We start from the raw sequence: 14305 nt of genomic DNA, 5'->3' as shown, positions 1-14305 counted from the left end.
GAAAGAGAAAGAAAGAAAGAAAGAAAGAAAGAAAGAAAGAAAGAAAGAAAGAAAGAAAGAAAGAAAGAAAGAAAGAAAGAAAGAAAGAAAGAAAGAAAGAAAAAGAAAGAAAGAAAGAAAGAAAGAAAGAAAGAAAGAAAGAAAGAAAGAAAGAAAGAAAGAAGGAAAGAAGGAAAGAAGGAAAGAAAGAGAAGAATGAGATTTTTGTTTTGTTTTTGGTGAAATCAGAACAAGGACTTCCCTGTTGCTGGCAACAGTGTCATGTGCAATAATCTGGTCATTGTGAATCCATATCTGGTCCTAATTCCCAACCCAACACCAGATGTTTTCAAGGACTGTTCCCTTGCAAGCCTGCTTCGCTGGAGAACAATAATGCCGGGATTTCAGCTTCCATGTTTCGGCACCTCATCATGGTTGTTAGAGAATGTTGAGAGGGATTTGAGAGCTGTAATGCTGCCAAAAGCAGCTATGGTGGCCAAGTGGGGATTTGCAGGAGGGTTAAAACCGCAGCTGTGAACTCAGCACCCAGCAGGGCTGGGGCAGCTGTTGGGGCCACTGTGCCTGACCCAGGGTCAGGGGGTTTCTCTCCCAGAGCATCCTGTAGAGGCATGGTGGGATCTGGCATCCCTCCAGCCAGCGGTCTGCCACATCCAGCCTCTCTCACACGGATCAGGTTGTGGGGGACTCGGGCCTCCAGCCAAGCCCCGCTAGGCCTGAGGTACCAGCTCAGGCTCCATTCATGGCTATCCTCCTCTCTCCCCAATGCACCATCAACCTGACTGCCAGACCCATCTTCTCCCACCCTCTGTGAATCGCCTCACCTCCCATGGGAATGAATGAAGGCACAGAGTTTCTCTTACCACAAACCCAGCCTCTGTGCCAAGTCCCTCAAGAGGCATACGGGCAAGGACCGATCTTCCTGTGGGTACCAGGATGGCCTAGTGGGTACCTCTGTATGGACTGCGGTGTAGACACACACACAAAAACGTCTGTCTTCCAAGTCTTTCTTTCATGCTGCCTAAGCAAAACAAATGGTTTTCAGAAATCATCTAGATAAAATCTTTCTTCCAGTAAATCAAGAAGCAGGCACGCTAAATGAATCACTTCTTACCAGGAAGGATCCCAACTGCTGATGAGTTATTTGGACTATGAAGTCACCAGAAAAAAATACAGAGCAATGCTGAAAAACGTATGGCTCCTTTCTCAGTGACAGAAACAGTTTTTCAATATTCCCCACAGTCTGAAGCAGAGGGCTGTAAATTAGACACAGGAAGTTGCACAAATGGAGAAATATATTTGGCATTGGTACATGCCATGTTGCATCCTGTTGGTCAAATATGTACAAAAATACCTGTCATTTTGAAATATTTCAGTTGTCATGTGATGCCTAAAACATGAAACATGGGAGACATCCCTGAGATTCAACAGGTCTGCATGACATCAGGTTGGCACAGACTCATTCTGCCTTCTCTCCAAAATGAAAGAAGCTTATTTGCTAAGCAGAAGTTGTAGCCGAACTGTAGATACTCATAGCCATGCCTTATACAGTCACAAGTTATCCTGTAGCAACGGAATGGACATAGCCAACTGCTGCCTTGCAGCAAGACATGATTATGATGATACTGCTATTCAAAAGCATGTAAGTAAGCCACTGAATGCTGCCATAAAGTTTGCTAGCCTCTAGCCAAAGGTCTTACAGGTGCTAGAAAGAGATTAAGTCTACTGATTGTGATTTGTCATTAAAGCTGAGGTCTCTTTCTCTTTTCTAAAAAATTGTACTTCAGTAAAAAGACAAAGTCCCAACTGAGTCAGGCTGTATTATATTAAGCCCAATAAAAGATGTAGGACCCATCCCACTGAGCAACTTACAGAAAACAGTTTAAAGGACCAAAGGAATAACACTTCCAAGAGCTATTAATAAGAGCCAAATAGCAAGGATTTGCAAAACCCTTGAATCTCACTCTAGAAACATTTTCTAAGTGATACTGTTGTTCCACCATCATTTCTACTTTAATCCAAACTTCAGAGTAGTGAGGCAGAGCAGTGTATATTTCCCTCAACGATAAATGGTAGGACCTGCAAAACTTTCCCTGGTGTCACACATTGCCTGCTCACCTACACGATAACACCTCTCTGCTTCCACATTCAAATGATGCTTCATCTGGTGATCAGAGCCTGGAATAAGAGGTCAGCTGAGCACTTGTTGCAAGCATTGCACCAGCTCTGCCCAGTCAGCCCAGCACACTGCTGCTCCAGCTGGACACTGCAAGCGCAGCTGCTCCTGCAAGTAACAACAGCCACAAAGACGAGGGAAGAGTCTTATCCTACAGGCACAGTGAGGTGTGAGGAAAAAAAAAAAAAAAAAAAAGAAAGAAAAAAAAAAAAAAAAGAATTGCTTACATCTGGATCCCCATTACAGTGATATTTGAGTGGTTCTGATTTAGATCATGAGAAATTTCACATCAGGTCCTGGCCATGCTCACCCAGATGCAGTAATGGGCTGGTGACCATGTGAATAGAGCTATGCAAATCTTCTGCAAATAGAGAAATTCCCACCAAACACTGACATATGAGATTTCAAATATATATATATATATATATATTTAAATAAAATATAAACTGTTAGGTTGGGTCACTGATAGATGTTCTTGGTGGAGAGACTGTTTTCTTTTTAGGACTAGTTGCTTGAGAAGAAAGAAAGAAAGAAAAAGAACCTCAAACCAAAACAATGTCATCATTGAAAGAAATAAAGAGGAGTACAATGGGTCTACACAAGGTAGATGGACATTCCTCTAGGAATCCCAGCCTCTAGGTCAGGTCTGTCCCAGCATAAGCCTATGCTGACACTTTACCCACATCAACAAAAAGCACAGATGCCACCCTCTGCGTCCAGCTGGGCCCACGCAAGCATGAGCCTTGGGTCACTGCAGATGTTGAAACTCACAGCTCTGGCTTCCTCATCTCCAGCTCCCTGCCTCCCTTCCTTTCTCAATTTCCCACAGCCGTGAATGAACTGTTTTGAATCACTCTCTATTCACACGGGAGGTCACAGCAGCCTGCATGGCCTCCAGGTGTCCTCACAGACACGGGATCAACCTTATCACTCCACCTTGTACCCAGTGCACCCAGTGAGAACAACAGTGTGGGCGGGCGAGCTGCCCCCCAGCCCTCCTGCAGCCAGATACCACCATTCTCATGGTTTATTTTTTCCTAATCAACATGACGTGGTGAAGAGCTCTGCTTGTCCCCATGCCCCTTGTCAGCAGGGTGCCAGAGATTCTGGCGGGCACCAGCAGGCTAATCCCCGCACCACACGGTGATAGGGCAGCTATTATTATCCCCGCTTCGCATGGCAGTGGGGGGAGCGGAAACTCTTGGAGATTAAGCATCTCAACCCAAGGTCAGGCAGAGAGGTCTTTTTTCCTCCTGTTTGGGGACCCTTCTGAAGGAGAGGACAATCCAAGTGCTTACACCCAGCTCACAGCAGGAAGAGCTACAGAGATTTTAATGCAAGTGTTAAATTTATTGGAGAAGAACAGGGAGAGTGTCCTCCAGGCCACAGGATACAGAAACAGACATCGTAAGGTGAGAGGCAAGGTCACCAGATCTCAGCAAACTCATTTATTTTGCCTCAGCTCACATCAGTACAAAGGAGCGAGGCAGTAGAGGCTTCCTCAGATGAAACTTGTGCCCACCTTGTGTGCTGTGCACCATTGGGTTTGCTCTGCCACTCTCCCGCACATCTGTCTCCAGACTCAAACCACTCCAGCTAAAATTGCACCAGGTGAAATCTCCTGTCACATCACAGAATTGGCCACAGTTGAGCAGGAAGGTGAGAAAGTGTAACTGAGGGCAGGTTGAAGATGGCCAATAACATTTATTTATGGAAATCAAATCACTTGGCTTCCTTCTACATATGTTTTCTGCCTGTAAAGTCACTGTTGTGTGTTGTGTGTTTGTGACTGTTGCAGGGTTTTGTTTCCCTACAGCAGGATATTCAAGATGTTTTAATTTTGTTCTGCCTCAAAATGAAAATAAAATACTGAAACTTTATTATTATTGTTGTTGCTGCAAAATGAAATTAGAATTCTATAGCCAGCCCCAAAAATGAGTAACTTAAGCTTTCTAAATAGTTGCAAATATAAACTTAAGGCACCTTAGTATGGCTACACTTGAAAAAGCAGGAAGACATTTAATCTTTCACGAAAAATTTCAGTAACTACTCTTGCCCTCTCCACCCGGACAGCTTGATGCAGTCCAGATGTTTACTGCATGATGGGTGTATACCTTCTGTCTCTGACCACGAGACCAATCCAGACATCCTTGGGTTCCTTTCCTTTTACAGATTAAGAGGATTTAAGCCTGTTTTATCCTGTTCTGTCTACTCACATTGTCCATTAGAGATGGGTAAATCACAATAGGACTGAAAGAGTGGCTTACATCACTACCAAAAGGTTTGTTGCCCAGGCAAACTCAGCCTAAACATTCATCTATTTGAAAGGTATTAGCCTGCATGACGAGGCAAGAATATAATAAACCCAAGTTTCTTAATTTCTGGTTTTACAAATAATATTAAATATATATATATCCAGAGAGCCTTTATTCTGTGTCTTTGTGTTTATCCTGACTTTTCTCTCTGAATCAGAAAGTTAGAGTTGTGTAACAGTGAAATAAATAAATACATAAATAAATAAACAGATAGATAAATAAAATTAAAATCTGAAGTGATGTGTCATTTTGGGGAAGCTTTTGTTTTGGCCTCAGATTTGGGATGTGTCACACTTCACCTCATGTACATGACTGCAACATGCACTTCCTTTGTGTTCCCTCTACGAATACTTTATTTACCCTAGGAGTTTGCTGTCTCCAGAAACATCCATCCGCTTTGTTTTCAGTGCAGCACTAGCTGTCAGAACTGTCACAGGTAGCATGTTTTCTTCCAGTACCCTCGCACAGGACCTAAGCTGTCATCTCTTGTTTTGCTAATAGAAAGTGTAAGACATTTAGAAAGTCTGTGGGTGCTTTTCATGTAGTGACAAATGTAGGACAGAGATGGTACAGCAGACATTCGTCTGTTCTTGAAAACACACAAAGATGGTCAGCCCTTTTTTGGGATGCCAGCTAAGGGCTGAATATATCTTTCAATCCCACAACCATCTAACTTTTACTGCAGAGTAAGGTATTCCAGATAATGTATATACTATTTAAAGGTAAGACCATGCCTACAAGCAGTTTACCAGAGTGTGTCAAATATGCTGCAAATCTTCACCTTAAGTGTCTCCAAACTGTTCATATGGGCACACCTCTTTTAAATACAAATTATTCTTTGAATTTACTGAAATATCTGCATTATTTTCAATCAATTGCATGACTGCATAAATGAAACATTTGTATGAGAAAGTGGCCAATATTTAAGTCAACATACTCTCTTTATACACTGGAAAGGGGGGAATGATAAGAAAAATAAAACTTTCAGATTCAGATAGCAATTCCCATAAGTAATCAATTTATCCCCTTCAGTCAGATGGTAACTTGTTTTTGATCAAACCAAAAAAATACAAAAAATGAATTGAAAAACTGCAATATTAAAATAGATTTTAGTTATATTTTAGGTCAGTTATGCAGAACAGAGGTGGTGTCTGTATCTATTTAACAAATCCAGGAGGAGGCATAATGATAAAGCTATCAAATCATTAGTTATAATCTTATCATCACAGCTAACACTGTCAGCCCTAGCAGTAAGAACCTGCAGAAATGCACACAAATGCAGACAACCTCCAAGGTACATTTTTATAATTAAGAAATCTTTCATGTAAGAAAGGAGGAAGAGCAAAATAATTAATACAAATTTTGCTTGGCATTTCATAGAGACAGTAGAATGCCAGAGTGATTACATTATCACATATATAAGCAAGATAAGGAAATCAGCCAGAGAGGGGTAGACAAATTTATTCTTAGTGTCACTCAACACTCTTTAAAGAGGTTCATGAAGGATAAATGCATGCTGTTCAGACCATATTGCAGAACAGAAAGGCTAGCAGCTCCCCTCCTCCCCAAGCTAATTCTTGTATTATCGCATTAGTAATGGAGGAGGAAACTAGAGAAAGGGTTGGTAGCAGAGGACACATCCATGTAAGTGAATAGTATTTTAAGGCCATTTTCTGTCTTATTTGAAAGGCCATGGAAGTTGGGAGGGGTATCTAGGAAGTGGAGAATGGAAAACCTTTGACATGTCTTCTGCAGAGCCTAGAATGAGAATCTGGGAAGCTGTAGGATGGATAGACTTTGGTCCCATAAGAAATGGTGCAAGTCTTCACAGGGTACATTTCTGGGCAGAGGAAGGAGAAGGCACTTACAGGGAGCATCTAGCATGGATTTACCTTGGGTAAGACATGCCTGACCAGCCTGATTGACTTCTGCCATAAAATGGCTGACTTTCTGCTTCAGGAAGGCAGTGGATGTCTTTTAGCTACAATGCTCCTTGTGCTTTTGGATCCCTCAGCAGAAGTCACTGATCAGCTGGGACAAATCCAGGGAATGGTCACCATGATAACCAGGGTCTGCAGCATTTTCTGAGGCTGAAGGAGCTGGGATTCTTCAGCCTGGAGAAGGGACAGCTTCCAGGGAACTTAAAAACATTTTCCCAATACCAGAAAATGGAGACAGCCTCTTCACAGTAGCACATGTTAGTAGGATGAAGGACAACAAACAGATGTTGAAACAAGAGAGGTTCAGCCTGAACAAGGAACCTCCCCTATGAAAGCAGTGAAGGGTCGGAACAGGCTGCCTGGAACAGCTGTGCCACCTCCAGCCTTGGGGGCTATCAAGACCTGACTGGAAAAAGCCCTGAGCAGATTTATATGACCTCTGAGCTGGCACTGCTTTGGGCAGGAGTTTGGCCTAGAGATCCCTTCCAGCCTGAATAATTATTCTATGGACCTATGAATTCTCTGGCTCTCATCAGGAGAACGACTTCCATAGGAAATTATGACGTATGGTCCCAAAGTAATCACAGCGCCCGGGGAGAACCAGATATAGTAGACTCTCACCTTAAGTATATTTCAAGGTATTTGTCACTGAGGAATAGGTCACAAGAAATTAGTAAGAGGATCCTAATTTCATGTTTGTAAAAATACAGGCAGTGCATGAAGACTGGAAGATATTTGTACCTCTCCTTGTCTTTAAAGATACTGCACACAGGGAATGAACAGATTGTCTTGGCTGGGGACTATTACAAACAACTAAATTGAAGCAAGCAGAATATCCCTTTTTAGAGGTCATCATAATAACAGTGGCCATCAAAGGGAACCTGGAAAATGAGTATGAAAAGAAAAAAAAAAAAAAATGCTTATTTCAGACATATAAGTGGAACAGATGAAAAGGGAAAATTAAGATTTTTATCCTCTATTGAGCCCAAACAATAGCTGATGCTGAGAAATTGAAGCATACAGAGTCATCTCCCCCAACTTCCCTATTCTTAAGGCTGGTATGGACAGAGTTGATGCTCAAAGGGTTATTTCCAGACTGCTCTATGCCTTGTCCTGCTAAAAGTCCCTACTGACAGTGTCTTCTCTTGTCCCAGACACATGTTCAAAGCGTGTGTATGTGAGGAACGGTGAAGAGGAATCAGCATGAAGCAGCTGGCTATATTCATTTAAGGGGAATCCAAGCTGTTACCATCAACTTTTCATTGACAATGGCCAAAAAAAGTAGAGCAGGGGCCAGGGTATACTCAAGTGTTAACTGCAAGCTGTTATCTATGTTCTGTAATAATGAGTGCTATAGAAGCTTGTATGCTTTTCTCTATCACACGGCTGCTCTCCCATGCCAGCATGTACATAGCAGATTTTTGTTTTTTTTTTTTTAATCTCAAGCATGTCATTGCTTACTTGCTCTCTTGAAAGTCAGCTGTTGGGGTGGGAAACTAAGACAACCAGATGTTTTACTTTTCATGCTGAGGAAGTGAAATTAGAGATCATCTTCTTAAGCTTTTTGTGGAAGAAAGTTCAGAAATATGAGGAAGGCTATACTTTTAACCCTACAGAGTTTAAGCAGTGAATCCAGTAGTTCATGATGACTAGAAAACACAAGAGAAATAAATGATATGGAAGGGAAGAAGAGTACAGGAGTAGGAAAAATGGGGTAAAGATCACCCTTCATTCTTAGTTAAGCATTGACCTGAACATGCATTTTCTTCATGTAGGTTACCCTAGGTAAACATCTACTACTTGCAAATCACTTATTTATGAGTCCTACAATGTTTGTATTCAGAATGACAGTTTTCACATCTTGCCTTCAGGAGCTGATACTACAAGGAACCCCTGCTAAAATGGATACATGCCGTTTGTTGTAAAACATCTACATGTTGTGGCTGGCATCTTAACTAGATTTGAGTAAAAAAAATCTAATAATTTTATTGCAGATTTTTTTTTTTTTTTTAAGAATGTCTTGCAGCCTTCAAAAGGACTGCTGCAATATCAAGTCAGAAGGAAGGAATGGGTAGAAAGTTTTAGGCAAGCAGCCTAGAGTAGGAAGTCTTCATGCACTGCCAGCTCTTGACAATAAGTGTTGCATGAAGTAACATTCATACCATGGCTCTATTTAATTTTTCAGTGTTATCACAAATGGGAAATTAAACATTTTTCTCACAATAGGATATATTTACTGGCTTGCACCCATATCCTTTTAGTTTAATTTAAACTAGCAACAAATCTGTTTCTCATTTAATTACAGCTTGTTTCTCATATATATCTTACCTTTTTTTTTCCTCCGTGTGTGTGTGTGAGTTTATATTTATCATAATACTAGCTTCAACCATAACTACAAGTTCACACGCTGTTCAACTCTCAGACTGTTCAGATTTAAACTTTAGCAGAGATCTACAGTCTTTCAATTGACTTCTGTCTTTGAAATAGCCCAAATCAAACCCCTGAAGCCAAAGACCTATGGCGTCTTACAGGGCTGAATATGGAGCCATACCAAATTCACAGCTTGAGCTAATTGCTGGCGAGATCCAGGCATAACCAGAGGGAGCCTCATATATGTTTTCTGTCTCACTTTTGCTAATGTCCTTAATGTTAATTCACCCACCATTTTTTTCTTTTCTGCCTCTGCCAAGCAGTGATTGCCAACTGTGCCAGTCTGCTGTGCAGCTTGTCAGGAAAATAAACAAAGCTAAAAAAAGGATGGCCAAATGCACTTTCAGATGTTAACTACTCCAAGAACAGATGAACTCGGGTCACAGGAGATAATTGATATGCAATGCTTCAGCACATTCTGGGTTCAAACACTATCCAATTCAGTGAAAGTAGACATTTTCTCATGAGAAGTGGACTGAAAACAGTCTGCAAGCTCTGTTGATAGGTAATTCAGTTCAGATATGCATATTTGGGTCTTTCTCAGCCTTCCAATTCAACTCCCCCCAAAGATGCTCCAAAAAGAAAACTCAAAAGTGACTGTACATTTGAACATCAGTCTCAGCAGCCACATTGTTTCCTGATGAAAGATGGGAACAGAGGAAGCCAGAAGAATCCAAAGAGCACTTGTTTACGGCATCATTTGTCATGAGGTCTTTGCGCTGCATGAGAAAGCAGTCACTAGGAAGTTAGGAGATCCAAAACCCCCAGTAGTGTGCAAGACCCAGTGGGTGTACACACAGCCAATCTGGGTCTGATGTTAAATCTACTGAAGCAGTCTGGGGAACCACATGGGAGAACTTCCAAACTACTTGAGGGGTAGTTTCATGTGCTGCAGGGATGTAAGCATGTTTGACCAAACTGAAACCAGAGTAGAGCAAACAGAGGGCAACTCTGAGCTCCCAGTTCACCCTGCCTGTCTACATAGTTATGGAAATCTAATATTTGTCTTCTCCAAACCAGGAAAACAATAAGTGTTAGAATATGTATATTAGGGAGAAGATAATCTATGGTTTAGTGTATTTATTTTACTCTTTAAACACTTCAAACCACTGTTTCTAAAATATATAATCCCTTGAAGGATGGTCCTCCTGGAAAAGTAAGAATGTAGGAAGAAAGAAGGAAGAAAGAAGGAAAGAATGAAGGAAAGAAATGTAGATTTATGAGGCTGCTTTATTTCCATGGTGATGGATAACTTATCAAAGGGACTGGCAGCCATAAATACCCTTTCGATCCCAGGAAAAGTGCAAGTTTAATGGCAAACGATGGCATTTGTTTTCTTCATTGGAAAAAGCATTTTTCTATTATATATATATATATATATATATATATATATATTTCTTTTACCTAAACATATGGACTCACTGAGTCTGAGCTGACTTTTCACAGCAGTTCTGTGGCTTGGAGTTCTGATTTTTTTTTTCTCCTTGAATATGCTAAAATGATTATAATTGGACATTTTTATTAAAAAGACAGTAAACACTATTTTCCATGTTCACATATGGTTTTCAATATATATTTTTTATGATTACAGGGAACATAATAGAATATTTTTCCTTTTCTTTTTTTCCAGTGCATGAGATTCGTAGAAGAAAGGAATCTCCTCTCTTTTCCCACTAGGGTTAAAAGCAAGGACAGCAGGTTGGATGTTTCCACCTATAATTTTTTTATCTAGATATAAATTGCACTTATTTTTCAGACAGGTCTCTAGGTCTCCATTAGCTTCAACATACGATGCCATTACATAAACTTCTTCTGGTTTCTGTTAACTGGCTGCAACTGGAAAACCCTTAGGTTTTGATTCCTCTTCACTTGTGAAGGGCATGCAATCACAAGCTAAATGTTCTCACCTCTCCATGACCTAGAATTACACACATGAATCCAATCTCTTCTTTTTAGAAATGTGTTCTCTTCAAAGTACCACAAAGACTTCAGTGAAATGCACAAAAAATATTTTTTCCTTTTATCACTTACCATGAGTTATTTAGGAGTGGCAACCTCTATGGACACACAGCACTGTTAGTACTAGCTCTGTGATGGGACAGCTTGACTTTTTTTCTTAAAACTCTGGTGGAAGCAAAATCTGAAAAACAAGACAAAATCTTTACGAGCCACACAATGAACTCTGGGAAAGTTCAAAAAATTATACTTTAAAAGCATGTTTTAGGTCCCTATAAAATTACTCAACCGGATAATTACATAAAGAACCCCTACAGAAAAAAAATTATCATGCAAAAATCTTTTTTATAACTTTAAAACTAAAAGTTATTTATTTGAATTTTTAATCCAGCATTTGATAATTTAATGATGGAAAAGTTATATCCAGTGATTCATTATAAATTTTATTTTTCCATGAACTAAAATCACATGGAAATTGACCAGTGGCTTCCTTCCTTGCAAGTGGCCAGCAAAATGCCACATAGGTTAGCAATTGTGGCACTAAGGGACATGGTCTGGTGATGCGACTTGGTAGGTCACATTGATGGTTGGACTTGCTGATCCTCAAGGTCCTTTCCCACCTAGAAGACTCCATGAATCACCAGCACAGGGAGAAACTCTGTGTATCTGAGACAGGAAACCGATTCCTCACCATTTTTGGCACAGACCAAAATCCTTTTTCCAGTTTCCCAATGATTTTGTAGGTCCCCATTGGCACACATACACAGCATCAGGCACTACCTCCAGTGCTGACCCAGCTGGAACTGGAAGCAGCACAGCTACATGACATCCATCTCCAAGCGGGCTAATTTGAAAAGAGTTCCTGTTGTGCCACTGGGTGAGGTGGGTGCTGATAAACCAGCTCCTCCCTTTGCTGCTTTACTTCCCTCATACACTGTAATCAAACCTCTGAGGAAACACCCCAAACGTGCCACCCTCCACAACTCTGCTGGTCTGCCCTTCAGCACCAGGGCACAAGCACTGACCCACTGAACCAGGGGCTAAGCACGGTCCAAGGAAGATCCCAGATACCAAGAGCAACCTCCTTGATTTTTTATCACAGTTTCCTGCAGCACATGCCATCCTTCCCCAGGCCCGCCCTGGCTATGCCTGTTCACACTGAACAATAGGGACAGGAACAGGCACCAGTGGCTGCACTGGTGAGGACCAGCTAGCTTTGCCCAATCCTTTTAATTTTCAGCAGCCCTCCTACTGTTGACAGGATGAGAGCTGAGACTTGCCAGAGGATGTCCTAAACTGAGCAGAGTTACTCCACAGCTCTAAACTAATCAGATCAGCAATAGCATTTTGCATCATTTTTCTTTACTGCATGCAGCATAAAAAGGCTTGGGTGTTGCTTCCACATATAAAAGAAATTGTAAAGGCATATATGGAGCGGTCCTCTCCAACCTACAGGTTTCCTGCACACTCTGCCTGCACTAAACACCAACAGAAGCATTTCTGAATGGCTACTAATACCATTTCCTAAATTGATTGCACTGTCACACACAATTTTGAGAAAAAGACAACACCCTTTTCCTTTTTTTTTTTTTTTTTTTTTTTTTTTTTTAAATATATGAATAAGTGTTTTGTCCTTTTCACACATTTTTAAATGAAAATGTTCTGCAGGAAGCACACTGTTGGGTCCATTAACTGTGCCCTTAACCAGCTGAGATGCTGACTCACATGCACTCCTGTGATATATTCTCCTTGGCAAACTGAAAAGAAGTTTGAACCCAAGAGGCAGAAATCTTGCAAGTCAGACTGACCAACATAATGCAGCCCAGTCCTATGAGACACTGGGCAATTTTATTGAGATTTGTAGAATTAAGAGGTTGCTTCACTCCTCATTGGCTTTCATCCCTTTGCAAGTAGTTATCCTGAAGTCACTCATGCAAAGAAAGCATTTGGGCAGCAGGCACTGAGGATTATGATACCTTGAGGACCATGACAAAACAAACAACAACACTATGAAATCCATCATTTACACCATTCCATCCAGCACCGCATAATCTTTAATTGTAGCACTAATGCAGGGGACTCTAAAATGTGTAAATAAATTTCTGATTTACTGAATGTTCATTATTGATTGAAGTAGGGAATATCAGGAATGCAAAAAAAAAAAAATAAAAAAAATCAAGAGGATACATACACTAAATGCATTCTTAAAAACATCTATAAAATAAAAAATGCAAGTAGGTGTTGTTGAATTGGTATGATGAGAACTGGTATTAAAATCAACAAATAATGTGTAGAAATATCTGGAAATTAAGGTCTTTCCTAGTCAATAGGACGATAGGTCCTACCCCCCTGCAACTCCTCCTCCTGACTAGCTTTCTATCAATAGGATGAATTAATTTAATAGGGGGAAAAAAATAAAATCCTGAAAGAAAAAATAACACAGATAGGATCAAAATGTAGCAGCAGAAACTTTTCTGAGGCTGGCCAAATAGCCAAGGAGCCCCAAATCCAACAGAGAGCTGTGTCTGGGGAGAGATGCTTGCAGAAAGAGACCAGAGCCAGGAAGAGCACTACCCATCCCTTCTTCCTATCTCCTACCCGCTGGCACTTTTGAGCCTCATTGAGCCCTAAGTGACACCAGGACTGTCCCATGCAATTACAGTCACCAAAAGACTTATTCTTTGCAAGTTGGTATAATCCTGTTAAAACCATTCATTCGGTCTCTGTTCTATTCTCCAGCAGTGGCTTCCACAATTGATTTAGTTATCGCTCACTTCTGTTGACTGAAGAAAAACATCTATGTACCTATAAAGGGACAGAATTGGATCAGGATTTCAGATTGAGTGTGCTTTAGTGCTTTAATTACTCCCGCCCACCGCCCCACACTCCCCACCCAGTTATATGGATAAATGAATAACCACAGAACAATCAGTTATAAAACTTGCTGTTCAGGGATTGTAAACTGAAAGACTAAATCACACAAACAACAGTAAAAATATCCAGCAGAATAAATTGGATGGAATGAATTAATAAACCTGCACTGCTGATCCTATTACTGTATCTGAAGCAAGACCATGCTTCTGGCAGAACACTTCTTATCTGTTTCACTTGTATGAGCTTCTTTTGGGTTTACTGCCCAACAGTTGGCATGAATTTGTACATTCAGGGAAACAGAAGAGGATAGACGAACACCTTTTTATGCACTTTGAAGGCTAAACTACTATAACCAAGCTCACAACAAGGGGAGATGGTTAATATCTCTCTGCCAGATACAGTCCAGGGAGACATTTGATTCAGGCAGCATGAGAGTCACATCTCCTCCACACGCAGTGCTATTTCAGTGCTCCTCACCTAATTCAGCCAACCAAGAGAACAAAACCCAGCAACTTAGCAGAAGCAGCTCTGTGCACTTCTGCTTTGTGCGTTTTGGTCAAAGCTTTGGCAAACACAGCAGCTTTTCAACACTTCCATGGCCAAACATCTATACCCCT

General features: G+C 40.9%; 1 long non-coding RNA gene across 1 annotated transcript in view; it reads right to left on the bottom strand.

The window, feature by feature from the left end:
- Positions 1 to 10937, bottom strand: part of LOC118156596 — a 21230-nt gene extending 10293 nt beyond the window's left edge. Inside the window, exon 1 of the long non-coding RNA XR_004746326.1 lies at positions 10890 to 10937. This is a non-coding gene — a long non-coding RNA (uncharacterized LOC118156596). The remainder of the gene's footprint in view (positions 1 to 10889) is intronic.
- Positions 10938 to 14305: the final 3368 nt, after the last annotated feature.

Source organism: Oxyura jamaicensis, chromosome Z (genome assembly GCF_011077185.1).
Source record: "Oxyura jamaicensis isolate SHBP4307 breed ruddy duck chromosome Z, BPBGC_Ojam_1.0, whole genome shotgun sequence".
NCBI lineage: Eukaryota > Metazoa > Chordata > Aves > Anseriformes > Anatidae > Oxyura > Oxyura jamaicensis.
The sequence above is the reverse complement of the archived record's forward strand: the minus strand, read 5'-3'. Positions and strand labels throughout refer to the sequence as shown.